Source organism: Taudactylus pleione, unplaced genomic scaffold (genome assembly GCF_031769625.1).
Source record: "Taudactylus pleione unplaced genomic scaffold, aTauple2 ptg000033l, whole genome shotgun sequence".
Taxonomy (NCBI): domain Eukaryota; kingdom Metazoa; phylum Chordata; class Amphibia; order Anura; family Myobatrachidae; genus Taudactylus; species Taudactylus pleione.
In genome coordinates, this window is record NW_028284435.1 from 6191808 (window position 1) to 6217047 (window position 25240).

Here is a 25240-nt window from a genome sequence, read left to right on the forward strand (position 1 = left end):
GGGTGAGGAGAGAGACCGAAGGAAGTTAGAGTCAGTGAGCTGCGTGCAGTAGTGTGGGTGAGGAGAGAGAAGGAACTTATAGAGTTAGTGAGCTGCGTGCAGTAGTGTGGGTGAGGAGAGAGACAGAAGGAAGTTATAGAGTTAGTGAGATGCGTGCAGTAGTGTGGGTGAGGAGAGAGACCGAAGGAAGTTATAGAGTTAGTGAGCTGCGTGCAGTAGTGTGTGTGAGGAGAGAGACAGAAGGAAGTTATAGAGTCAGTGAGCTGCGTGCAGTAGTGTGGGTGAGTAGAGAGACCGAAGGAAGTTACAGAGTCAGTGAGCTGCGTTCAGTAGTGTGGGTGAGGAGAGAGACCGAAGGACGTTATAGAGTCAGTGTGCTGCGTGCAGTAGTGTGGGTGAGGAGAGAGAAGGAAGTTATAGAGACAGTGAGCTGCGTGCAGTAGTGTGGGTGAGGAGAGAGACCGAAGGAAGTTATAGAGTCAGTGAGGTGCGTGCAGTAGTGTGGGTGAGGAGAGAGACAGAAGGAAGTTATAGAGTCAGTGAGCTGCGTGCAGTAGTGTGGGTGAGGAGAGAGAAGAAAGTTAGAGTCTGTGAGCTGCGTGCAGTAGTGTGGGTGAGGAGAGAGACAGAAGGAAGTTATAGAGTCAGTGAGCTGCGTGCAGTATTGTGGGTGAGGAGAGAGACAGAAGGAAGTTATAGAGTCAGTGAGCTGCGTGCAGTAGTGTGGGTGAGGAGAGAGAAGAAAGTTATAGAGTCAGTGAGCTGCGTGCAGTAGTGTGGGTGAGGAGAGAGACAGAAGGAAGTTATAGAGTCAGTGAGCTGCGTGCAGTAGTGTGGGTGAGGAGAGAGACAGAAGGAAGTTATAGAGTCAGTGAGCTGTGTGCAGTAGTGTGGGTGAGGAGAGAGACAGAAGGAAGTTATAGAGACAGTGAGCTGCGTGCAGTAGTGTGGGTGAGAAGAGAGACAGAAGGAAGTTATAGAGTCAGTGAGCTGGGTGCAGTAGTGTGGGGGAGGAGAGAGACAGAAGGAAGTTATAGAGTCAGTGAGCTGCGTGCAGTAGTGTGGGTGAGGAGAGAGACAGAAGGAAGTTATAGAGTCAGTGAGCTGTGTGCAGTAGTGTGGGTGAGGAGAGAGACAGAAGGAAGTTATAGAGTCAGTGAGCTGCGTGCAGTAGTGTGGGTGAGGAGAGAGACAAAAGGAAGTTATAGAGTCAGTGAGCTGCGTGCAGTAGTGTGGGTGAGGAGAGAGAAGGAAGTTATAGAGTTAGTGAGCTGCGTGCAGTAGTGTGGGTGAGGAGAGAGACAGAAGGAAGTTATAGAGTTAGTGAGATGCGTGCAGTAGTGTGGGTGAGGAGAGAGACCGAAGGAAGTTATAGAGTTAGTGAGCTGCGTGCAGTAGTGTGTGTGAGGAGAGAGACAGAAGGAAGTTATAGAGTCAGTGAGCTGCGTGCAGTAGTGTGGGTGAGGAGAGAGACCGAAGGAAGTTATAGAGTCAGTGAGCTGCGTTCAGTAGTGTGGGTGAGGAGACAGACCGAAGGAAGTTATAGAGTCAGTGTGCTGCGTGCAGTAGTGTGGGTGAGGAGAGAGAAGGAAGTTATAGAGACAGTGAGCTGCGTGCAGTAGTGTGGGTGAGGAGAGAGACCGAAGGAAGTTATAGAGTCAGTGAGGTGCGTGCAGTAGTGTGGGTGAGGAGAGAGACAGAAGGAAGTTATAGAGTCAGTGAGCTGCGTGCAGTAGTGTGGGTGAGGAGAGAGAAGAAAGTTATAGAGTCTGTGAGCTGCGTGCAGTAGTGTGGGTGAGGAGAGAGACAGAAGGAAGTTATAGAGTCAGTGAGCTGCGTGCAGTAGTGTGGGTGAGGAGAGAGACAGAAGGAAGTTATAGAGTCAGTGAGCTGCGTGCAGTAGTGTGGGTGAGGAGAGAGAAGAAAGTTATAGAGTCAGTGAGCTGCGTGCAGTAGTGTGGGTGAGGAGACAGAAGAAAGTTATAGAGTCAGTGAGCTGTGTGCAGTAGTGTTTTTGAGGAGAAAGAAGGAAGTTATAGAGTCAGTGAGCTGCGTGCAGTAGTGTGGGTGAGGAGAGAGACAGAAGGAAGTTATAGAGTCAGTGAGCTGCGTGCAGTAGTGTGGGTGAGGAGAGAGAAGGAAGTTATAGAGTCAGTGAGCTGCGTGCAGTAGTGTGGGTGAGGAGAGAGAATGAAGTTATAGTCAGTGAGCTGCGTGCAGTAGTGTGGGTGAGGAGAGAGACAGAAGGAAGTTAGAGTCAGTGAGCTGCATGCAGTAGTGTGGGTGAGGAGAGAGACCGACGGAAGTTATAGAGACAGTGAGCTGCGTGCAGTAGTGTGGGTGAGGAGAGAGACAGAAGGAAGTTATAGAGTCAGTGAGCTGTGTGCAGTAGTGTGGTTGAGGAGAAAGAAGGAAGTTATAGAGTCAGTGAGCTGCGTGCAGTAGTGTGGGTGAGGAGAGAGACAGAAGGAAGTTATAGAGTCAGTGAGCTGCGTGCAGTAGTGTGGGTGAGGAGAGAGACAGAAGGAAGTTATAGAGTCAGTGAGCTGTGTGCAGTAGTGTGGGTGAGGAGAGAGACAGAAGGAAGTTATAGAGACAGTGAGCTGCGTGCAGTAGTGTGGGTGAGAAGAGAGACAGAAGGAAGTTATAGAGTCAGTGAGCTGGGTGCAGTAGTGTGGGGGAGGAAAGAGACAGAAGGAAGTTATAGAGTCAGTGAGCTGCGTGCAGTAGTGTGGGTGAGGAGAGAGACAGAAGAAAGTTATAGAGACAGTGAGCTGCGTGCAGTAGTGTGGGTGAGGAGAGAGACAGAAGGAAGTTATAGAGTCAGTGAGCTGTGTGCAGTAGTGTGGTTGAGGAGAAAGAAGGAAGTTATAGAGTCAGTGAGCTGCGTGCAGTAGTGTGGGTGAGGAGAGAGACAGAAGGAAGTTATAGAGTCAGTGAGCTGCGTGCAGTAGTGTGGGTGAGGAGAGAGAAGAAAGTTAGAGTCTGTGAGCTGCGTGCAGTAGTGTGGGTGAGGAGAGAGACAAAAGGAAGTTATAGAGTCAGTGAGCTGCGTGCAGTAGTGTGGGTGAGGAGAGAGACAGAAGGAAGTTATAGTTAGTGAGCTGCGAGCAGTAGTGTGGGTGAGGAGAGAGACAGAAGGAAGTTATAGAGTCAGTGAGCTGCGTGCAGTAGTGTGGGTGAGGAGAGAGAAGGAAGTTATAGAGTCAGTGAGCTGGGTGCAGTAGTGTGGGTGAGGAGAGAGACAGAAGGAAGTTATAGAGTCAGTGAGCTGCGTGCAGTAGTGTGGGTGAGGAGAGAGAAGGAAATTATAGAGACAGTGAGCTGCGTGCAGTAGTGTGGGTGAGGAGAGAGAAGGAAGTTATAGAGTCAGTGAGCTGGGTGCAGTAGTGTGGGTGAGGAGAGAGACAGAAGGAAATTATAGAGTCAGTGAGCTGCGTGCAGTAGTGTGGGTGAGGAGAGAGACAGAAGGAAGTTATAGAGTCAGTGAGCTGCGTGCAGAAGTGTGGGTGAGGAGAGAGACAAAAGGAAGTTATAGAGTCAGTGAGCTGCGTGCAGTAGTGTGGGTGAGGAGAGAGAAGGAAGTTATAGAGTCAGTGAGCTGCGTGCAGTAGTGTGGGTGAGGAGAGAGAAGGAAGTTATAGAGTCAGTGAGCTGGGTGCAGTAGTGTGGGTGAGGAGAGAAACAGAAGGAAGTTATAGAGTCAGTGAGGTGCGTGCAGTAGTGTGGGTGAGGAGAGAGAAGGAAGTTATAGAGTCAGTGAGCTCCTGGGTGCAGTAGTGTGGGTGAGGAGAGAGAAGGAAGTTATAGAGTCAGTGAGCTGCGTGCAGTAGTGTGGGTGAGGAGACAGACAGAAGGAAGTTATAGAGTCAGTGAGCTGCGTGCAGTAGTGTGGGTGAGGAGGGAGAAGGAAGTTATAGAGTCAGTGAGCTGGGTGCAGTAGTGTGGGTGAGGAGAGAGAAGGAAGTTATAGAGTCAGTGAGCTGGGTGCAGTAGTGTGGGTGAGGAGAGAGAAGGAAGTTATAGTCAGTGAGCTGCGTGCAGTAGTGTGGGTGAGGAGAGAGACAGAAGGAAGTTATAGAGTCAGTGAGCTGGGTGCAGTAGTGTGGGTGAGGAGAGAGAAGGAAGTTATAGAGTCAGTGAGCTGCGTGCAGTAGTGTGGGTGAGCAGAGAGACAGAAGGAAGTTATAGAGTCAGTGAGCTGCGTGCAGTAGTGTGGGTGAGGAGGGAGAAGGAAGTTATAGAGTCAGTGAGCTGGGTGCAGTAGTGTGGGTGAGGAGAGAGAAGGAAGTTATAGAGTCAGTGAGCTGCGTGCAGTAGTGTGGGTGAGGAGAGAGACAGAAGGAAGTTATAGAGTCAGTGAGGTGCGTGCAGTAGTGTGGGTGAGGAGAGAGACAAAAGGAAGTTATAGAGTCAGTGAGCTGCGTGCAGTAGTGTGGGTGAGGAGAGAGAAGGAAGTTATAGAGTCAGTGAGCTGCGTGCAGTAGTGTGGGTGAGGAGAGAGAAGGAAGTTATAGAGTCAGTGAGCTGGGTGCAGTAGTGTGGGTGAGGAGAGAGACAGAAGGAAGTTATAGAGTCAGTGAGGTGCGTGCAGTAGTGTGGGTGAGGAGAGAGAAGGAAGTTATAGAGTCAGTGAGCTGGGTGCAGTAGTGTGGGTGAGGAGAGAGAAGGAAGTTATAGAGTCAGTGAGCTGCGTGCAGTAGTGTGGGTGAGGAGAGAGACAGAAGGAAGTTATAGAGTCAGTGAGCTGCGTGCAGTAGTGTGGGTGAGGAGGGAGAAGGAAGTTATAGAGTCAGTGAGCTGGGTGCAGTAGTGTGGGTGAGGAGAGAGAAGGAAGTTATAGAGTCAGTGAGCTGGGTGCAGTAGTGTGGGTGAGGAGAGAGAAGGAAGTTATAGTCAGTGAGCTGCGTGCAGTAGTGTGGGTGAGGAGAGAGACAGAAGGAAGTTATAGAGTCAGTGAGCTGGGTGTAGTAGTGTGGGTGAGGAGAGAGAATGAAGTTATAGAGTCAGTGAGCTGCGGGCAGTAGTGTGGGTGAGGAGAGAGAAGGAAGTTATAGTCAGTGAGCTGCGTGCAGTAATGTGGGTGAGGAGAGAGACAGAAGGAAGTTAGAGTCAGTGAGCTGCGTGCAGTAGTGTGGGTGAGGAGAGAGACCGAAGGAAGTTAGAGTCAGTGAGCTGCGTGCAGTAGTGTGGGTGAGGAGAGAGAAGGAAGTTATAGAGTTAGTGAGCTGCGTGCAGTAGTGTGGGTGAGGAGAGAGACAGAAGGAAGTTATAGAGTTAGTGAGATGCGTGCAGTAGTGTGGGTGAGGAGAGAGACTGAAGGAAGTTATAGAGTCAGTGAGCTGCGTGCAGTAGTGTGGGTGAGGAGAGAGAAGGAAGTTATAGAGACAGTGAGCTGTGTGCAGTAGTGTGGGTGAGGAGAGAGAAGGAAGTTATAGAGTCAGTGAGCTGGGTGCAGTAGTGTGGGTGAGGAGAGAGAAGGAAGTTATAGAGTCAGTGAGCTGCGTGCAGTAGTGTGGGTGAGGAGAGAGACAGAAGGAAGTTATAGAGTCAGTGAGCTCCGTGCAGTAGTGTGGGAGAGGACAGAGACAGAAGGAAGTTATAGAGTCAGTGAGCTGGGTGCAGTAGTGTGGATGAGGAGAGAGAAGGAAGTTATAGAGTGAGTGAGCTGGGTGCAGTAGTGTGGGTGAGGAGAGAGAAGGAAGTTATAGTCAATGAGCTGCGTGCAGTAGTGTGGGTGAGGAGAGAGAAGGAAGTTATAGAGTCAGTGAGCTGCGTTCAGGAGTGTGGGTGAGGAGAGAGACCGAAGGAAGTTAGAGTCAGTGAGCTGCGTGCAGTAGTGTGGGTGAGGAGAGAGAAGGAACTTATAGAGTTAGTGAGCTGCGTGCAGTAGTGTGGGTGAGGAGAGAGACAGAAGGAAGTTATAGAGTTAGTGAGATGCGTGCAGTAGTGTGGGTGAGGAGAGAGACCGAAGGAAGTTATAGAGTTAGTGAGCTGCGTGCAGTAGTGTGTGTGAGGAGAGAGACAGAAGGAAGTTATAGAGTCAGTGAGCTGCGTGCAGTAGTGTGGGTGAGGAGAGAGACCGAAGGAAGTTATAGAGTCAGTGAGCTGCGTTCAGTAGTGTGGGTGAGGAGAGAGACCGAAGGACGTTATAGAGTCAGTGTGCTGCGTGCAGTAGTGTGGGTGAGGAGAGAGAAGGAAGTTATAGAGACAGTGAGCTGCGTGCAGTAGTGTGGGTGAGGAGAGAGACCGAAGGAAGTTATAGAGTCAGTGAGGTGCGTGCAGTAGTGTGGGTGAGGAGAGAGACAGAAGGAAGTTTTAGAGTCAGTGAGCTGCGTGCAGTAGTGTGGGTGAGGAGAGAGAAGAAAGTTATAGAGTCTGTGAGCTGCGTGCAGTAGTGTGGGTGAGGAGAGAGACAGAAGGAAGTTAGAGTGTCAGTGAGCTGCGTGCAGTATTGTGGGTGAGGAGAGAGACAGAAGGAAGTTATAGAGTCAGTGAGCTGCGTGCAGTAGTGTGGGTGAGGAGAGAGAAGAAAGTTATAGAGTCAGTGAGCTGCGTGCAGTAGTGTGGGTGAGGAGACAGAAGAAAGTTATAGAGTCAGTGAGCTGTGTGCAGTAGTGTGGTTGAGGAGAAAGAAGGAAGTTATAGAGTCAGTGAGCTGCGTGCAGTAGTGTGGGTGAGGAGAGAGACAGAAGGAAGTTATAGAGTCAGTGAGCTGCGTGCAGTAGTGTGGGTGAGGAGAGAGAAGGAAGTTATAGAGTCAGTGAGCTGCGTGCAGTAGTGTGGGTGAGGAGAGAGAATGAAGTTATAGTCAGTGAGCTGCGTGCAGTAGTGTGGGTGAGGAGAGAGACAGAAGGAAGTTAGAGTCAGTGAGCTGCATGCAGTAGTGTGGGTGAGGAGAGAGACCGACGGAAGTTAGAGTCAGTGAGCTGCGTGCAGTAGTGTGGGTGAGGAGAGAGAAGGAAGTTATAGAGTTAGTGAGCTGCGTGCAGTAGTGTGGGTGAGGAGAGAGACAGAAGGAAGTTACAGAGTTAGTGAGATGTGTGCAGTAGTGTGGGTGAGGAGAGAGACCGAAGGAAGTTATAGAGTCAGTGAGCTGCGTGCAGTAGTGTGGGTGAGGAGAGAGAAGGAAATTATAGAGACAGTGAGCTGCGTGCAGTAGTGTGGGTGAGGAGAGAGAAGGAAGTTATAGAGTCAGTGAGCTGGGTGCAGTAGTGTGGGTGAGGAGAGAGAAGGAAGTTATAGAGTCAGTGAGCTGCGTGCAGTAGTGTGGGTGAGGAGAGAGACAGAAGGAAGTTATAGAGTCAGTGAGCTGTGTGCAGTAGTGTGGTTGAGGAGAAAGAAGGAAGTTATAGAGTCAGTGAGCTGCGTGCAGTAGTGTGGGTGAGGAGACAGAAGGAAGTTATAGAGTCAGTGAGCTGCGTGCAGTAGTGTGGGTGAGGAGAGAGAAGGAAGTTATAGAGACAGTGAGCTGCGTGCAGTAGTGTGGGTGAGGAGAGAGAAGGAAGTTATAGAGTCAGTGAGCTGGGTGCAGTAGTGTGGGTGAGGAGAGAGAAGGAAGTTATAGAGTCAGTGAGCTGCGCGCAGTAGTGTGGGTGAGGAGAGAGACAGAAGGAAGTTATAGAGACAGTGAGCTGCGTGCAGTAGTGTGGGTGAGGAGAGAGACAGAAGGAAGTTATAGAGTCAGTGAGCTGGGTGCAGTAGTGTGGATGAGGAGAGAGAAGGAAGTTATAGAGTCAGTGAGCTGGGTGCAGTAGTGTGGGTGAGGAGAGAGAAGGAAGTTATAGTCAATGAGCTGCGTGCAGTAGTGTGGGTGAGGAGAGAGAAGGAAGTTATAGAGTCAGTGAGCTGCGTGCAGTAGTGTGGGTGAGGAGAGAGAAGGAAGTTATAGAGTCAGTGAGCTGGGTGTAGTAGTGTGGGTGAGGAGAGAGAAGGAAGTTATAGAGTCAGTGAGCTGCGGGCAGTAGTGTGGGTGAGGAGAGAGAAGGAAGTTATAGTCAGTGAGCTGCGTGCAGTAGTGTGGGTGAGGAGAGAGACAGAAGGAAGTTATAGAGTCAGTGAGCTGCGTGCAGTATTGTGGGTGAGGAGAGAGACAGAAGGAAGTTATAGAGTCAGTGAGCTGCGTGCAGTAGTGTGGGTAAGGAGAGAGAAGAAAGTTATAGAGTCAGTGAGCTGCGTGCAGTAGTGTGGGTGAGGAGACAGAAGAAAGTTATAGAGTCAGTGAGCTGTGTGCAGTAGTGTGGTTGAGGAGAAAGAAGGAAGTTATAGAGTTAGTGAGCTGCGTGCAGTAGTGTGGGTGAGGAGAGAGACAGAAGGAAGTTACAGAGTTAGTGAGATGTGTGCAGTAGTGTGGGTGAGGAGAGAGACAGAAGGAAGTTATAGAGTCAGTGAGCTGCGTGCAGTAGTGTGGGTGAGGAGAGAGAAGGAAGTTATAGAGACAGTGAGCTGCGTGCAGTAGTGTGGGTGAGGAGAGAGAAGGAAGTTATAGAGTTAGTGAGCTGCGTGCAGTAGTGTGGGTGAGGAGAGAGACAGAAGGAAGTTATAGAGTTAGTGAGATGCGTGCAGTAGTGTGGGTGAGGAGAGAGACCGAAGGAAGTTATAGAGTTAGTGAGCTGCGTGCAGTAGTGTGTGTGAGGAGAGAGACAGAAGGAAGTTATAGAGTCAGTGAGCTGCGTGCAGTAGTGTGGGTGAGGAGAGAGACCGAAGGAAGTTATAGAGTCAGTGAGCTGCGTGCAGTAGTGTGGGTGAGGAGAAAGACAGAAGGAAGTTATAGAGTCAGTGAGCTGCGTGCAGTAGTGTGGGTGAGGAGAGAGAAGGAAGTTATAGAGACAGTGAGCTGCGTGCAGTAGTGTAGGTGAGGAGAGAGACCGAAGGAAGTTATAGAGTCAGTGAGGTGCGTGCAGTAGTGTGGGTGAGGAGAGAGACAGAAGGAAGTTATAGAGTCAGTGAGTTGCGTGCAGTAGTGTGGGTGAGGAGAGAGAAGGAAGTTATAGAGACAGTGAGCTGCGTGCAGTAGTGTGGGTGAGGAGAGAGAAGGAAGTTATAGAGTCAGTGAGCTGGGTGCAGTAGTGTGGGTGAGGAGAGAGAAGGAAGTTATAGAGTCAGTGAGCTGCGTGCAGTAGTGTGGGTGAGGAGAGAGACAGAAGGAAGTTATAGAGTCAGTGAGCTCCGTGCAGTAGTGTGGGAGAGGAGAGAGACAGAAGGAAGTTATAGAGTCAGTGAGCTGGGTGCAGTAGTGTGGATGAGGAGAAGGAAGTTATAGAGTGAGTGAGCTGGGTGCAGTAGTGTGGGTGAGGAGAGAGAAGGAAGTTATAGTCAATGAGCTGCGTGCAGTAGTGTGGGTGAGGAGAGAGAAGGAAGTTATTGAGTCAGTGAGCTGCGTGCAGGAGTGTGGGTGAGGAGAGAGACCGAAGGAAGTTAGAGTCAGTGAGCTGCGTGCAGTAGTGTGGGTGAGGAGAGAGACAGAAGGAAGTTATAGAGTTAGTGAGATGCGTGCAGTAGTGTGGGTGAGGAGAGAGACCGAAGGAAGTTATAGAGTTAGTGAGCTGCGTGCAGTAGTGTGTGTGAGGAGAGAGACAGAAGGAAGTTATAGAGTCAGTGAGCTGCGTGCAGTAGTGTGGGTGAGGAGAGAGACCGAAGGAAGTTACAGAGTCAGTGAGCTGCGTTCAGTAGTGTGGGTGAGGAGAGAGACCGAAGGACGTTATAGAGTCAGTGTGCTGCGTGCAGTAGTGTGGGTGAGGAGAGAGAAGGAAGTTATAGAGACAGTGAGCTGCGTGCAGTAGTGTGGGTGAGGAGAGAGACCGAAGGAAGTTATAGAGTCAGTGAGGTGCGTGCAGTAGTGTGGGTGAGGAGAGAGACAGAAGGAAGTTAGAGTCAGTGAGCTGCGTGCAGTAGTGTGGGTGAGGAGAGAGAAGAAAGTTATAGAGTCTGTGAGCTGCGTGCAGTAGTGTGGGTGAGGAGAGAGACAGAAGGAAGTTATAGAGTCAGTGAGCTGCGTGCAGTATTGTGGGTGAGGAGAGAGACAGAAGGAAGTTATAGAGTCAGTGAGCTGCGTGCAGTAGTGTGGGTGAGGAGAGAGAAGAAAGTTATAGAGTCAGTGAGCTGCGTGCAGTAGTGTGGGTGAGGAGAGAGACAGAAGGAAGTTATAGAGTCAGTGAGCTGCGTGCAGTAGTGTGGGTGAGGAGAGAGACAGAAGGAAGTTATAGAGTCAGTGAGCTGTGTGCAGTAGTGTGGGTGAGGAGAGAGACAGAAGGAAGTTATAGAGACAGTGAGCTGCGTGCAGTAGTGTGGGTGAGAAGAGAGACAGAAGGAAGTTATAGAGTCAGTGAGCTGGGTGCAGTAGTGTGGGGGAGGAGAGAGACAGAAGGAAGTTATAGAGTCAGTGAGCTGCGTGCAGTAGTGTGGGTGAGGAGAGAGACAGAAGGAAGTTATAGAGTCAGTGAGCTGTGTGCAGTAGTGTGGGTGAGGAGAGAGACAGAAGGAAGTTATAGAGTCAGTGAGCTGCGTGCAGTAGTGTGGGTGAGGAGAGAGACAAAAGGAAGTTATAGAGTCAGTGAGCTGCGTGCAGTAGTGTGGGTGAGGAGAGAGAAGGAAGTTATAGAGTTAGTGAGCTGCGTGCAGTAGTGTGGGTGAGGAGAGAGACAGAAGGAAGTTATAGAGTTAGTGAGATGCGTGCAGTAGTGTGGGTGAGGAGAGAGACCGAAGGAAGTTATAGAGTTAGTGAGCTGCGTGCAGTAGTGTGTGTGAGGAGAGAGACAGAAGGAAGTTATAGAGTCAGTGAGCTGCGTGCAGTAGTGTGGGTGAGGAGAGAGACCGAAGGAAGTTATAGAGTCAGTGAGCTGCGTTCAGTAGTGTGGGTGAGGAGAGAGACCGAAGGAAGTTATAGAGTCAGTGTGCTGCGTGCAGTAGTGTGGGTGAGGAGAGAGAAGGAAGTTATAGAGACAGTGAGCTGCGTGCAGTAGTGTGGGTGAGGAGAGAGACCGAAGGAAGTTATAGAGTCAGTGAGGTGCGTGCAGTAGTGTGGGTGAGGAGAGAGACAGAAGGAAGTTATAGAGTCAGTGAGCTGCGTGCAGTAGTGTGGGTGAGGAGAGAGAAGAAAGTTATAGAGTCTGTGAGCTGCGTGCAGTAGTGTGGGTGAGGAGAGAGACAGAAGGAAGTTATAGAGTCAGTGAGCTGCGTGCAGTAGTGTGGGTGAGGAGAGAGAAGAAAGTTATAGAGTCAGTGAGCTGCGTGCAGTAGTGTGGGTGAGGAGACAGAAGAAAGTTATAGAGTCAGTGAGCTGTGTGCAGTAGTGTGGTTGAGGAGAAAGAAGGAAGTTATAGAGTCAGTGAGCTGCGTGCAGTAGTGTGGGTGAGAGAGACAGAAGGAAGTTATAGAGTCAGTGAGCTGCGTGCAGTAGTGTGGGTGAGGAGAGAGAAGGAAGTTATAGAGTCAGTGAGCTGCGTGCAGTAGTGTGGGTGAGGAGAGAGAATGAAGTTATAGTCAGTGAGCTGCGTGCAGTAGTGTGGGTGAGGAGAGAGACAGAAGGAAGTTAGATTCAGTGAGCTGCATGCAGTAGTGTGGGTGAGGAGAGAGACCGACGGAAGTTATAGAGACAGTGAGCTGCGTGCAGTAGTGTGGGTGAGGAGAGAGACAGAAGGAAGTTATAGAGTCAGTGAGCTGTGTGCAGTAGTGTGGTTGAGGAGAAAGAAGGAAGTTATAGAGTCAGTGAGCTGCGTGCAGTAGTGTGGGTGAGGAGAGAGACAGAAGGAAGTTATAGAGTCAGTGAGCTGCGTGCAGTAGTGTGGGTGAGGAGAGAGACAGAAGGAAGTTATAGAGTCAGTGAGCTGTGTGCAGTAGTGTGGGTGAGGAGAGAGACAGAAGGAAGTTATAGAGACAGTGAGCTGCATGCAGTAGTGTGGGTGAGAAGAGAGACAGAAGGAAGTTATAGAGTCAGTGAGCTGGGTGCAGTAGTGTGGGGGAGGAAAGAGACAGAAGGAAGTTATAGAGTCAGTGAGCTGCGTGCAGTAGTGTGGGTGAGGAGAGAGACAGAAGAAAGTTATAGAGTCAGTGAGCTGTGTGCAGTAGTGTGGGTGAGGAGAGAGACAGAAGGAAGTTATAGAGTCAGTGAGCTGCGTGCAGTAGTGTGGGTGAGGAGAGAGACAAAAGGAAGTTATAGAGTCAGTGAGCTGCGTGCAGTAGTGTGGGTGAGGAGAGAGAAGGAAGGAAGTTATAGAGTTAGTGAGATGCGTGCAGTAGTGTGGGTGAGGAGAGAGACCGAAGGAAGTTATAGAGTCAGTGAGCTGCGTGCAGTAGTGTGGGTGAGGAGAGAGACAGAAGGAAGTTATAGAGTCAGTGAGCTGCGTGCAGTAGTGTGGGTGAGGAGAGAGACAGAAGGAAGTTATAGTTAGTGAGCTGCGAGCAGTAGTGTGGGTGAGGAGAGAGACAGAAGGGAGATATAGAGTCAGTGAGCTGCGTGCAGTAGTGTGGGTGAGGAGAGAGAAGGAAGTTATAGAGTCAGTGAGCTGGGTGCAGTAGTGTGGGTGAGGAGAGAGACAGAAGGAAGTTATAGAGTCAGTGAGGTGCGTGCAGTAGTGTGGGTGAGGAGAGAGAAGGAAGTTATAGAGTCAGTGAGCTGGGTGCAGTAGTGTGGGTGAGGAGAGAGAAGGAAGTTATAGAGTCAGTGAGCTGCGTGCAGTAGTGTGGGTGAGGAGAGAGACAGAAGGAAGTTATAGAGTCAGTGAGCTGCGTGCAGTAGTGTGGGTGAGGAGAGAGAAGGAAGTTATAGAGACAGTGAGCTGCGTGCAGTAGTGTGGGTGAGGAGAGAGACAGAAGGAAGTTATAGAGTCAGTGAGCTGCGTGCAGAAGTGTGGGTGAGGAGAGAGACAAAAGGAAGTTATAGAGTCAGTGAGCTGCGTGCAGTAGTGTGGGTGAGGAGAGAGAAGGAAGTTATAGAGTCAGTGAGCTGCGTGCAGTAGTGTGGGTGAGGAGAGAGAAGGAAGTTATAGTCAGTGAGCTGGGTGCAGTAGTGTGGGTGAGGAGAGAGACAGAAGGAAGTTATAGAGTCAGTGAGGTGCGTGCAGTAGTGTGGGTGAGGAGAGAGAAGGAAGTTATAGAGTCAGTGAGCTCCTGGGTGCAGTAGTGTGGGTGAGGAGAGAGAAGGAAGTTATAGAGTCAGTGAGCTGCGTGCAGTAGTGTGGGTGAGGAGGGAGAAGGAAGTTATAGAGTCAGTGAGCTGGGTGCAGTAGTGTGGGTGAGGAGAGAGAAGGAAGTTATAGAGTCAGTGAGCTGGGTGCAGTAGTGTGGGTGAGGAGAGAGAAGGAAGTTATAGTCAGTGAGCTGCGTGCAGTAGTGTGGGTGAGGAGAGAGACAGAAGGAAGTTATAGAGTCAGTGAGCTGTGTGCAGTAGTGTGGGTGAGGAGAGAGACAGAAGGAAGTTATAGAGACAGTGAGCTGCGTGCAGTAGTGTGGGTGAGAAGAGAGACAGAAGGAAGTTATAGAGTCAGTGAGCTGGGTGCAGTAGTGTGGGGGAGGAGAGAGACAGAAGGAAGTTATAGAGTCAGTGAGCTGCGTGCAGTAGTGTGGGTGAGGAGAGAGACAGAAGGAAGTTATAGAGTCAGTGAGCTGTGTGCAGTAGTGTGGGTGAGGAGAGAGACAGAAGGAAGTTATAGAGTCAGTGAGCTGCGTGCAGTAGTGTGGGTGAGGAGAGAGACAAAAGGAAGTTATAGAGTCAGTGAGCTGCGTGCAGTAGTGTGGGTGAGGAGAGAGAAGGAAGTTATAGAGTTAGTGAGCTGCGTGCAGTAGTGTGGGTGAGGAGAGAGACAGAAGGAAGTTATAGAGTTAGTGAGATGCGTGCAGTAGTGTGGGTGAGGAGAGAGACCGAAGGAAGTTATAGAGTTAGTGAGCTGCGTGCAGTAGTGTGTGTGAGGAGAGAGACAGAAGGAAGTTATAGAGTCAGTGAGCTGCGTGCAGTAGTGTGGGTGAGGAGAGAGACCGAAGGAAGTTATAGAGTCAGTGAGCTGCGTTCAGTAGTGTGGGTGAGGAGAGAGACCGAAGGAAGTTATACAGTCAGTGTGCTGCGTGCAGTAGTGTGGGTGAGGAGAGAGAAGGAAGTTATAGAGACAGTGAGCTGCGTGCAGTAGTGTGGGTGAGGAGAGAGACCGAAGGAAGTTATAGAGTCAGTGAGGTGCGTGCAGTAGTGTGGGTGAGGAGAGAGACAGAAGGAAGTTATAGAGTCAGTGAGCTGCGTGCAGTAGTGTGGGTGAGGAGAGAGAAGAAAGTTATAGAGTCTGTGAGCTGCGTGCAGTAGTGTGGGTGAGGAGAGAGACAGAAGGAAGTTATAGAGTCAGTGAGCTGCGTGCAGTAGTGTGGGTGAGGAGAGAGACAGAAGGAAGTTATAGAGTCAGTGAGCTGCGTGCAGTAGTGTGGGTGAGGAGAGAGAAGAAAGTTATAGAGTCAGTGAGCTGCGTGCAGTAGTGTGGGTGAGGAGACAGAAGAAAGTTATAGAGTCAGTGAGCTGTGTGCAGTAGTGTTTTTGAGGAGAAAGAAGGAAGTTATAGAGTCAGTGAGCTGCGTGCAGTAGTGTGGGTGAGGAGAGAGACAGAAGGAAGTTATAGAGTCAGTGAGCTGCGTGCAGTAGTGTGGGTGAGGAGAGAGAAGGAAGTTATAGAGTCAGTGAGCTGCGTGCAGTAGTGTGGGTGAGGAGAGAGAATGAAGTTATAGTCAGTGAGCTGCGTGCAGTAGTGTGGGTGAGGAGAGAGACAGAAGGAAGTTAGAGTCAGTGAGCTGCATGCAGTAGTGTGGGTGAGGAGAGAGACCGACGGAAGTTATAGAGACAGTGAGCTGCGTGCAGTAGTGTGGGTGAGGAGAGAGACAGAAGGAAGTTATAGAGTCAGTGAGCTGTGTGCAGTAGTGTGGTTGAGGAGAAAGAAGGAAGTTATAGAGTCAGTGAGCTGCGTGCAGTAGTGTGGGTGAGGAGAGAGACAGAAGGAAGTTATAGAGTCAGTGAGCTGCGTGCAGTAGTGTGGGTGAGGAGAGAGACAGAAGGAAGTTATAGAGTCAGTGAGCTGTGTGCAGTAGTGTGGGTGAGGAGAGAGACAGAAGGAAGTTATAGAGACAGTGAGCTGCGTGCAGTAGTGTGGGTGAGAAGAGAGACAGAAGGAAGTTATAGAGTCAGTGAGCTGGGTGCAGTAGTGTGGGGGAGGAAAGAGACAGAAGGAAGTTATAGAGTCAGTGAGCTGCGTGCAGTAGTGTGGGTGAGGAGAGAGACAGAAGAAAGTTATAGAGTCAGTGAGCTGTGTGCAGTAGTGTGGGTGAGGAGAGAGACAGAAGGAAGTTATAGAGTCAGTGAGCTGCGTGCAGTAGTGTGGGTGAGGAGAGAGACAAAAGGAAGTTATAGAGTCAGTGAGCTGCGTGCAGTAGTGTGGGTGAGGAGAGAGAAGGAAGGAAGTTATAGAGTTAGTGAGATGCGTGCAGTAGTGTGGGTGAGGAGACAGACCGAAGGAAGTTATAGAGTCAGTGAGCTGCGTGCAGTAGTGTGGGTGAGGAGAGAGACAGAAGGAAGTTATAGAGTCAGTGAGCTGCGTGCAGTAGTGTGGGTGAGGAGAGAGACAGAAGGAAGTTATAGTTAGTGAGCTGCGAGCAGTAGTGTGGGTGAGGAGAGAGACAGAAGGAAGATATAGAGTCAGTGAGCTGCGTGCAGTAGTGTGGGTGAGGAGAGAGACAAAAGGAAGTTATAGAGTCAGTGAGCTGCGTGCAGTAGTGTGGGTGAGGAGAGAGACAAAAGGAAGTTATAGAGTCAGTGAGCTGCGTGCAGTAGTGTGGGTGAGGAGAGAGACAGAAGGAAGTTATAGTTAGTGAGCTGCGAGCAGTAGTGTGGGTGAGGAGAGAGACAGAAGGAAGTTATAGAGTCAGTGAGCTGCGTGCAGTAGTGTGGGTGAGGAGAGAGAAGGAAGTTATAGAGTCAGTGAGCTGGGTGCAGTAGTGTGGGTGAGGAGAGAGACAGAAGGAAGTTATAGAGTCAGTGAGGTGCGTGCAGTAGTGTGGGTGAGGAGAGAGAAGGAAGTTATAGAGTCAGTGAGCTGGGTGCAGTAGTGTGGGTGAGGAGAGAGAAGGAAGTTATAGAGTCAGTGAGCTGCGTGCAGTAGTGTGGGTGAGGAGAGAGACAGAAGGAAGTTATAGAGTCAGTGAGCTGCGTGCAGTAGTGTGGGTGAGGAGAGAGAAGAAAGTTAGAGTCTGTGAGCTGCGTGCAGTAGTGTGGGTGAGGAGAGAGACAAAAGGAAGTTATAGAGTCAGTGAGCTGCGTGCAGTAGTGTGGGTGAGGAGAGAGACAGAAGGAAGTTATAGTTAGTGAGCTGCGAGCAGTAGTGTGGGTGAGGAGAGAGACAGAAGGAAGTTATAGAGTCAGTGAGCTGCGTGCAGTAGTGTGGGTGAGGAGAGAGAAGGAAGTTATAGAGTCAGTGAGCTGGGTGCAGTAGTGTGGGTGAGGAGAGAGACAGAAGGAAGTTATAGAGTCAGTGAGCTGCGTGCAGTAGTGTGGGTGAGGAGAGAGAAGGAAATTATAGAGACAGTGAGCTGCGTGCAGTAGTGTGGGTGAGGAGAGAGAAGGAAGTTATAGAGTCAGTGAGCTGGGTGCAGTAGTGTGGGTGAGGAGAGAGACAGAAGGAAATTATAGAGTCAGTGAGCTGTGTGCAGTAGTGTGGGTGAGGAGAGAGACAGAAGGAAGTTATAGAGACAGTGAGCTGCGTGCAGTAGTGTGGGTGAGAAGAGAGACAGAAGGAAGTTATAGAGTCAGTGAGCTGGGTGCAGTAGTGTGGGGGAGGAGAGAGACAGAAGGAAGTTATAGAGTCAGTGAGCTGCGTGCAGTAGTGTGGGTGAGGAGAGAGACAGAAGGAAGTTATAGAGTCAGTGAGCTGTGTGCAGTAGTGTGGGTGAGGAGAGAGACAGAAGGAAGTTATAGAGTCAGTGAGCTGCGTGCAGTAGTGTGGGTGAGGAGAGAGACAAAAGGAAGTTATAGAGTCAGTGAGCTGCGTGCAGTAGTGTGGGTGAGGAGAGAGAAGGAAGTTATAGAGTTAGTGAGCTGCGTGCAGTAGTGTGGGTGAGGAGAGAGACAGAAGGAAGTTATAGAGTTAGTGAGATGCGTGCAGTAGTGTGGGTGAGGAGAGAGACCGAAGGAAGTTATAGAGTTAGTGAGCTGCGTGCAGTAGTGTGGGTGAGGAGAGAGACCGAAGGAAGTTATAGAGTCAGTGAGCTGCGTTCAGTAGTGTGGGTGAGGAGAGAGACCGAAGGAAGTTATAGAGTCAGTGTGCTGCGTGCAGTAGTGTGGGTGAGGAGAGAGAAGGAAGTTATAGAGACAGTGAGCTGCGTGCAGTAGTGTGGGTGAGGAGAGAGACCGAAGGAAGTTATAGAGTCAGTGAGGTGCGTGCAGTAGTGTGGGTGAGGAGAGAGACAGAAGGAAGTTATAGAGTCAGTGAGCTGCGTGCAGTAGTGTGGGTGAGGAGAGAGAAGAAAGTTATAGAGTCTGTGAGCTGCGTGCAGTAGTGTGGGTGAGGAGAGAGACAGAAGGAAGTTATAGAGTCAGTGAGCTGCGTGCAGTAGTGTGGGTGAGGAGAGAGACAGAAGGAAGTTATAGAGTCAGTGAGCTGCGTGCAGTAGTGTGGGTGAGGAGTGAGAAGAAAGTTATAGAGTCAGTGAGCTGCGTGCAGTAGTGTGGGTGAGGAGACAGAAGAAAGTTATAGAGTCAGTGAGCTGTGTGCAGTAGTGTTTTTGAGGAGAAAGAAGGAAGTTATAGAGTCAGTGAGCTGCGTGCAGTAGTGTGGGTGAGGAGAGAGACAGAAGGAAGTTATAGAGTCAGTGAGCTGCGTGCAGTAGTGTGGGTGAGGAGAGAGAAGGAAGTTATAGAGTCAGTGAGCTGCGTGCAGTAGTGTGGGTGAGGAGAGAGAATGAAGTTATAGTCAGTGAGCTGCGTGCAGTAGTGTGGGTGAGGAGAGAGACAGAAGGAAGTTAGAGTCAGTGAGCTGCATGCAGTAGTGTGGGTGAGGAGAGAGACCGACGGAAGTTATAGAGACAGTGAGCTGCGTGCAGTAGTGTGGGTGAGGAGAGAGACAGAAGGAAGTTATAGAGTCAGTGAGCTGTGTGCAGTAGTGTGGTTGAGGAGAAAGAAGGAAGTTATAGAGTCAGTGAGCTGCGTGCAGTAGTGTGGGTGAGGAGAGAGACAGAAGGAAGTTATAGAGTCAGTGAGCTGCGTGCAGTAGTGTGGGTGAGGAGAGAGACAGAAGGAAGTTATAGAGTCAGTGAGCTGTGTGCAGTAGTGTGGGTGAGGAGAGAGACAGAAGGAAGTTATAGAGACAGTGAGCTGCGTGCAGTAGTGTGGGTGAGAAGAGAGACAGAAGGAAGTTATAGAGTCAGTGAGCTGGGTGCAGTAGTGTGGGGGAGGAAAGAGACAGAAGGAAGTTATAGAGTCGGTGAGCTGCGTGCAGTAGTGTGGGTGAGGAGAGAGACAGAAGAAAGTTATAGAGTCAGTGAGCTGTGTGCAGTAGTGTGGGTGAGGAGAGAGACAGAAGGAAGTTATAGAGTCAGTGAGCTGCGTGCAGTAGTGTGGGTGAGGAGAGAGACAAAAGGAAGTTATAGAGTCAGTGAGCTGCGTGCAGTAGTGTGGGTGAGGAGAGAGAAGGAAGGAAGTTATAGAGTTAGTGAGATGCGTGCAGTAGTGTGGGTGAGGAGAGAGACCGAAGGAAGTTATAGAGTCAGTGAGCTGCGTGCAGTAGTGTGGGTGAGGAGAGAGACAGAAGGAAGTTATAGAGTCAGTGAGCTGCGTGCAGTAGTGTGGGTGAGGAGAGAGACAGAAGGAAGTTATAGTTAGTGAGCTGCGAGCAGTAGTGTGGGTGAGGAGAGAGACAGAAGGAAGATATAGAGTCAGTGAGCTGCGTGCAGTAGTGTGGGTGAGGAGAGAGACAAAAGGAAGTTATAGAGTCAGTGAGCTGCGTGCAGTAGTGTGGGTGAGGAGAGAGACAAAAGGAAGTTATAGAGTCAGTGAGCTGCGTGCAGTAGTGTGGGTGAGGAGAGAGACAGAAGGAAGTTATAGTTAGTGAGCTGCGAGCAGTAGTGTGGGTGAGGAGAGAGACAGAAGGAAGTTATAGAGTCAGTGAGCTGCGTGCAGTAGTGTGGGTGAGGAGAGAGAAGGAAGTTATAGAGTCAGTGAGCTGGGTGCAGTAGTGTGGGTGAGGAGAGAGACAGAAGGAAGTTATAGAGTCAGTGAGGTGCGTGCAGTAGTGTGGGTGAGGAGAGAGAAGGAAGTTATAGAGTCAGTGAGCTGGGTGCAGTAGTGTGGGTGAGGAGAGAGAAGGAAGTTATAGAGTCAGTGAGCTGCGTGCAGTAGTGTGGGTGAGGAGAGAGACAGAAGGAAGTTATAGAGTCAGTGAGCTGCGTGCAGTAGTGTGGGTGAGGAGAGAGAAGAAAGTTAGAGTCTGTGAGCTGCGTGCAGTAGTGTGGGTGAGGAGAGAGACAAAAGGAAGTTATAGAGTCAGTGAGCTGCGTGCAGTAGTGTGGGTGAGGAGAGAGACAGAAGGAAGTTATAGTTAGTGAGCTGCGAGCAGTAGTGTGGGTGAGGAGAGAGACAGAAGGAAGTTATAGAGTCAGTGAGCTGCGTGCAGTAGTGTGGGTGAGGAGAGAGAAGGAAGTTATAGAGTCAGTGAGCTGGGTGCAGTAGTGTGGGTGAGGAGAGAGACAGAAGGAAGTTATAGAGTCAGTGAGCTGCGTGCAGTAGTGTGGGTGAGGAGAGAGAAGGAAATTATAGAGACAGTGAGCTGCGTGCAGTAGTGTGGGTGAGGAGAGAGAAGGAAGTTATAGAGTCAGTGAGCTGGGTGCAGTAGTGTGGGTGAGGAGAGAGACAGAAGGAAATTATAGAGTCAGTGAGCTGCGTGCAGTAGTGTGGGTGAGGAGAGAGACAGAAGGAAGTTATAGAGTCAGTGAGCTGCGTGCAGAAGTGTGGGTGAGGAGAGAGACAAAAGGAAGTTATAGAGTCAGTGAGCTGCGTGCAGTAGTGTGGGTGAGGAGAGAGAAGGAAGTTATAGAGTCAGTGAGCTGCGTGCAGTATTGTGGGTGAGGAGAGAGAAGGAAGTTATAGAGTCAGTGAGCTGGGTGCAGTAGTGTGGGTGAGGAGAGAAACAGAAGGAAGTTATAGAGTCAGTGAGGTGCGTGCAGTAGTGTGGGTGAGGAGAGAGAAGGAAGTTATAGAGTCAGTGAGCTCCTGGGTGCAGTAGTGTGGGTGAGGAGAGAGAAGGAAGTTATAGAGTCAGTGAGCTGCGTGCAGTAGTGTGGGTGAGGAGACAGACAGAAGGAAGTTATAGAGTCAGTGAGCTGCGTGCAGTAGTGTGGGTGAGGAGGGAGAAGGAAGTTATAGAGTCAGTGAGCTGGGTGCAGTAGTGTGGGTGAGGAGAGAGAAGGAAGTTATAGAGTCAGTGAGCTGGGTGCAGTAGTGTGGGTGAGGAGAGAGAAGGAAGTTATAGTCAGTGAGCTGCGTGCAGTAGTGTGGGTGAGGAGAGAGACAGAAGGAAGTTATAGAGTCAGTGAGCTGGGTGCAGTAGTGTGGGTGAGGAGAGAGAAGGAAGTTATAGAGTCAGTGAGCTGCGTGCAGTAGTGTGGGTGAGGAGAGAGACAGAAGGAAGTTATAGAGTCAGTGAGCTGCGTGCAGTAGTGTGGGTGAGGAGGGAGAAGGAAGTTATAGAGTCAGTGAGCTGGGTGCAGTAGTGTGGGTGAGGAGAGAGAAGGAAGTTATAGAGTCAGTGAGCTGCGTGCAGTAGTGTGGGTGAGGAGAGAGACAGAAGGAAGTTATAGAGTCAGTGAGGTGCGTGCAGTAGTGTGGGTGAGGAGAGAGACAAAAGGAAGTTATAGAGTCAGTGAGCTGCGTGCAGTAGTGTGGGTGAGGAGAGAGAAGGAAGTTATAGAGTCAGTGAGCTGCGTGCAGTAGTGTGGGTGAGGAGAGAGAAGGAAGTTATAGAGTCAGTGAGCTGGGTGCAGTAGTGTGGGTGAGGAGAGAGACAGAAGGAAGTTATAGAGTCAGTGAGGTGCGTGCAGTAGTGTGGGTGAGGAGAGAGAAGGAAGTTATAGAGTCAGTGAGCTGGGTGCAGTAGTGTGGGTGAGGAGAGAGAAGGAAGTTATAGAGTCAGTGAGCTGCGTGCAGTAGTGTGGGTGAGGAGAGAGACAGAAGGAAGTTATAGAGTCAGTGAGCTGCGTGCAGTAGTGTGGGTGAGGAGGGAGAAGGAAGTTATAGAGTCAGTGAGCTGGGTGCAGTAGTGTGGGTGAGGAGAGAGAAGGAAGTTATAGAGTCAGTGAGCTGGGTGCAGTAGTGTGGGTGAGGAGAGAGAAGGAAGTTATAGTCAGTGAGCTGCGTGCAGTAGTGTGGGTGAGGAGAGAGACAGAAGGAAGTTATAGAGTCAGTGAGCTGGGTGTAGTAGTGTGGGTGAGGAGAGAGAATGAAGTTATAGAGTCAGTGAGCTGCGGGCAGTAGTGTGGGTGAGGAGAGAGAAGGAAGTTATAGTCAGTGAGCTGCGTGCAGTAATGTGGGTGAGGAGAGAGACAGAAGGAAGTTAGAGTCAGTGAGCTCCTGGGTGCAGTAGTGTGGGTGAGGAGAGAGAAGGAAGTTATAGAGTCAGTGAGCTGCGTGCAGTAGTGTGGGTGAGGAGACAGACAGAAGGAAGTTATAGAGTCAGTGAGCTGCGTGCAGTAGTGTGGGTGAGGAGGGAGAAGGAAGTTATAGAGTCAGTGAGCTGGGTGCAGTAGTGTGGGTGAGGAGAGAGAAGGAAGTTATAGAGTCAGTGAGCTGGGTGCAGTAGTGTGGGTGAGGAGAGAGAAGGAAGTTATAGTCAGTGAGCTGCGTGCAGTAGTGTGGGTGAGGAGAGAGACAGAAGGAAGTTATAGAGTCAGTGAGCTGGGTGCAGTAGTGTGGGTGAGGAGAGAGAAGGAAGTTATAGAGTCAGTGAGCTGCGTGCAGTAGTGTGGGTGAGGAGAGAGACAGAAGGAAGTTATAGAGTCAGTGAGCTGCGTGCAGTAGTGTGGGTGAGGAGGGAGAAGGAAGTTATAGAGTCAGTGAGCTGGGTGCAGTAGTGTGGGTGAGGAGAGAGAAGGAAGTTATAGAGTCAGTGAGCTGCGTGCAGTAGTGTGGGTGAGGAGAGAGACAGAAGGAAGTTATAGAGTCAGTGAGGTGCGTGCAGTAGTGTGGGTGAGGAGAGAGACAAAAGGAAGTTATAGAGTCAGTGAGCTGCGTGCAGTAGTGTGGGTGAGGAGAGAGAAGGAAGTTATAGAGTCAGTGAGCTGCGTGCAGTAGTGTGGGTGAGGAGAGAGAAGGAAGTTATAGAGTCAGTGAGCTGGGTGCAGTAGTGTGGGTGAGGAGAGAGACAGAAGGAAGTTATAGAGTCAGTGAGGTGCGTGCAGTAGTGTGGGTGAGGAGAGAGAAGGAAGTTATAGAGTCAGTGAGCTGGGTGCAGTAGTGTGGGTGAGGAGAGAGAAGGAAGTTATAGAGTCAGTGAGCTGCGTGCAGTAGTGTGGGTGAGGAGAGAGACAGAAGGAAGTTATAGAGTCAGTGAGCTGCGTGCAGTAGTGTGGGTGAGGAGGGAGAAGGAAGTTATAGAGTCAGTGAGCTGGGTGCAGTAGTGTGGGTGAGGAGAGAGAAGGAAGTTATAGAGTCAGTGAGCTGGGTGCAGTAGTGTGGGTGAGGAGAGAGAAGGAAGTTATAGTCAGTGAGCTGCGTGCAGTAGTGTGGGTGAGGAGAGAGACAGAAGGAAGTTATAGAGTCAGTGAGCTGGGTGTAGTAGTGTGGGTGAGGAGAGAGAATGAAGTTATAGAGTCAGTGAGCTGCGGGCAGTAGTGTGGGTGAGGAGAGAGAAGGAAGTTATAGTCAGTGAGCTGCGTGCAGTAATGTGGGTGAGGAGAGAGACAGAAGGAAGTTAGAGTCAGTGAGCTGCGTGCAGTAGTGTGGGTGAGGAGAGAGACCGAAGGAAGTTAGAGTCAGTGAGCTGCGTGCAGTAGTGTGGGTGAGGAGAGAGAAGGAAGTTATAGAGTTAGTGAGCTGCGTGCAGTAGTGTGGGTGAGGAGAGAGACAGAAGGAAGTTATAGAGTTAGTGAGATGCGTGCAGTAGTGTGGGTAAGGAGAGAGACTGAAGGAAGTTATAGAGTCAGTGAGCTGCGTGCAGTAGTGTGGGTGAGGAGAGAGAAGGAAGTTATAGAGACAGTGAGCTGTGTGCAGTAGTGTGGGTGAGGAGAGAGAAGGAAGTTATAGAGTCAGTGAGCTGGGTGCAGTAGTGTGGGTGAGGAGAGAGAAGGAAGTTATAGAGTCAGTGAGCTGCGTGCAGTAGTGTGGGTGAGGAGAGAGACAGAAGGAAGTTATAGAGTCAGTGAGCTCCGTGCAGTAGTGTGGGAGAGGAGAGAGACAGAAGGAAGTTATAGAGTCAGTGAGCTGGGTGCAGAAGTGTGGATGAGGAGAGAGAAGGAAGTTATAGAGTGAGTGAGCTGGGTGCAGTACTGTGGGTGAGGAGAGAGAAGGAAGTTATAGTCAATGAGCTGCGTGCAGTAGTGTGGGTGAGGAGAGAGAAGGAAGTTATAGAGTCAGTGAGCTGCGTTCAGGAGTGTGGGTGAGGAGAGAGACCGAAGGAAGTTAGAGTCAGTGAGCTGCGTGCAGTAGTGTGGGTGAGGAGAGAGAAGGAACTTATAGAGTTAGTGAGCTGCGTGCAGTAGTGTGGGTGAGGAGAGAGACAGAAGGAAGTTATAGAGTTAGTGAGATGCGTGCAGTAGTGTGGGTGAGGAGAGAGACCGAAGGAAGTTATAGAGTTAGTGAGCTGCGTGCAGTAGTGTGTGTGAGGAGAGAGACAGAAGGAAGTTATAGAGTCAGTGAGCTGCGTGCAGTAGTGTGGGTGAGGAGAGAGACCGAAGGAAGTTATAGAGTCAGTGAGCTGCGTTCAGTAGTGTGGGTGAGGAGAGAGACCGAAGGACGTTATAGAGTCAGTGTGCTGCGTGCAGTAGTGTGGGTGAGGAGAGAGAAGGAAGTTATAGAGACAGTGAGCTGCGTGCAGTAGTGTGGGTGAGGAGAGAGACCGAAGGAAGTTATAGAGTCAGTGAGGTGCGTGCAGTAGTGTGGGTGAGGAGAGAGACAGAAGGAAGTTATAGAGTCAGTGAGCTGCGTGCAGTAGTGTGGGTGAGGAGAGAGAAGAAAGTTATAGAGTCTGTGAGCTGCGTGCAGTAGTGTGGGTGAGGAGAGAGACAGAAGGAAGTTAGAGTGTCAGTGAGCTGCGTGCAGTATTGTGGGTGAGGAGAGAGACAGAAGGAAGTTATAGAGTCAGTGAGCTGCGTGCAGTAGTGTGGGTGAGGAGAGAGAAGAAAGTTATAGAGTCAGTGAGCTGCGTGCAGTAGTGTGGGTGAGGAGACAGAAGAAAGTTATAGAGTCAGTGAGCTGTGTGCAGTAGTGTGGTTGAGGAGAAAGAAGGAAGTTATAGAGTCAGTGAGCTGCGTGCAGTAGTGTGGGTGAGGAGAGAGACAGAAGGAAGTTATAGAGTCAGTGAGCTGCGTGCAGTAGTGTGGGTGAGGAGAGAGAAGGAAGTTATAGAGTCAGTGAGCTGCGTGCAGTAGTGTGGGTGAGGAGAGAGAATGAAGTTATAGTCAGTGAGCTGCGTGCAGTAGTGTGGGTGAGGAGAGAGACAGACGGAAGTTAGAGTCAGTGAGCTGCGTGCAGTAGTGTGGGTGAGGAGAGAGACCGAAGGAAGTTATAGAGTCAGTGAGCTGCGTTCAGTAGTGTGGGTGAGGAGAGAGACCGAAGGAAGTTATAGAGTCAGTGAGCTGCGTGCAGTAGTGTGGGTGAGGAGAGAGAAGGAAGTTATAGAGTCAGTGAGCTGCGTGCAGTAGTGTGGGTGAGGAGAGAGAATGAAGTTATAGTCAGTGAGCTGCATGCAGTAGTGTGGGTGAGGAGAGAGACCGACGGAAGTTAGAGTCAGTGAGCTGCGTGCAGTAGTGTGGGTGAGGAGAGAGAAGGAAGTTATAGAGTTAGTGAGCTGCGTGCAGTAGTGTGGGTGAGGAGAGAGACAGAAGGAAGTTACAGAGTTAGTGAGATGTGTGCAGTAGTGTGGGTGAGGAGAGAGACCGAAGGAAGTTATAGAGTCAGTGAGCTGCGTGCAGTAGTGTGGGTGAGGAGAGAGAAGGAAATTATAGAGACAGTGAGCTGCGTGCAGTAGTGTGGGTGAGGAGAGAGAAGGAAGTTATAAAGTCAGTGAGCTGGGTG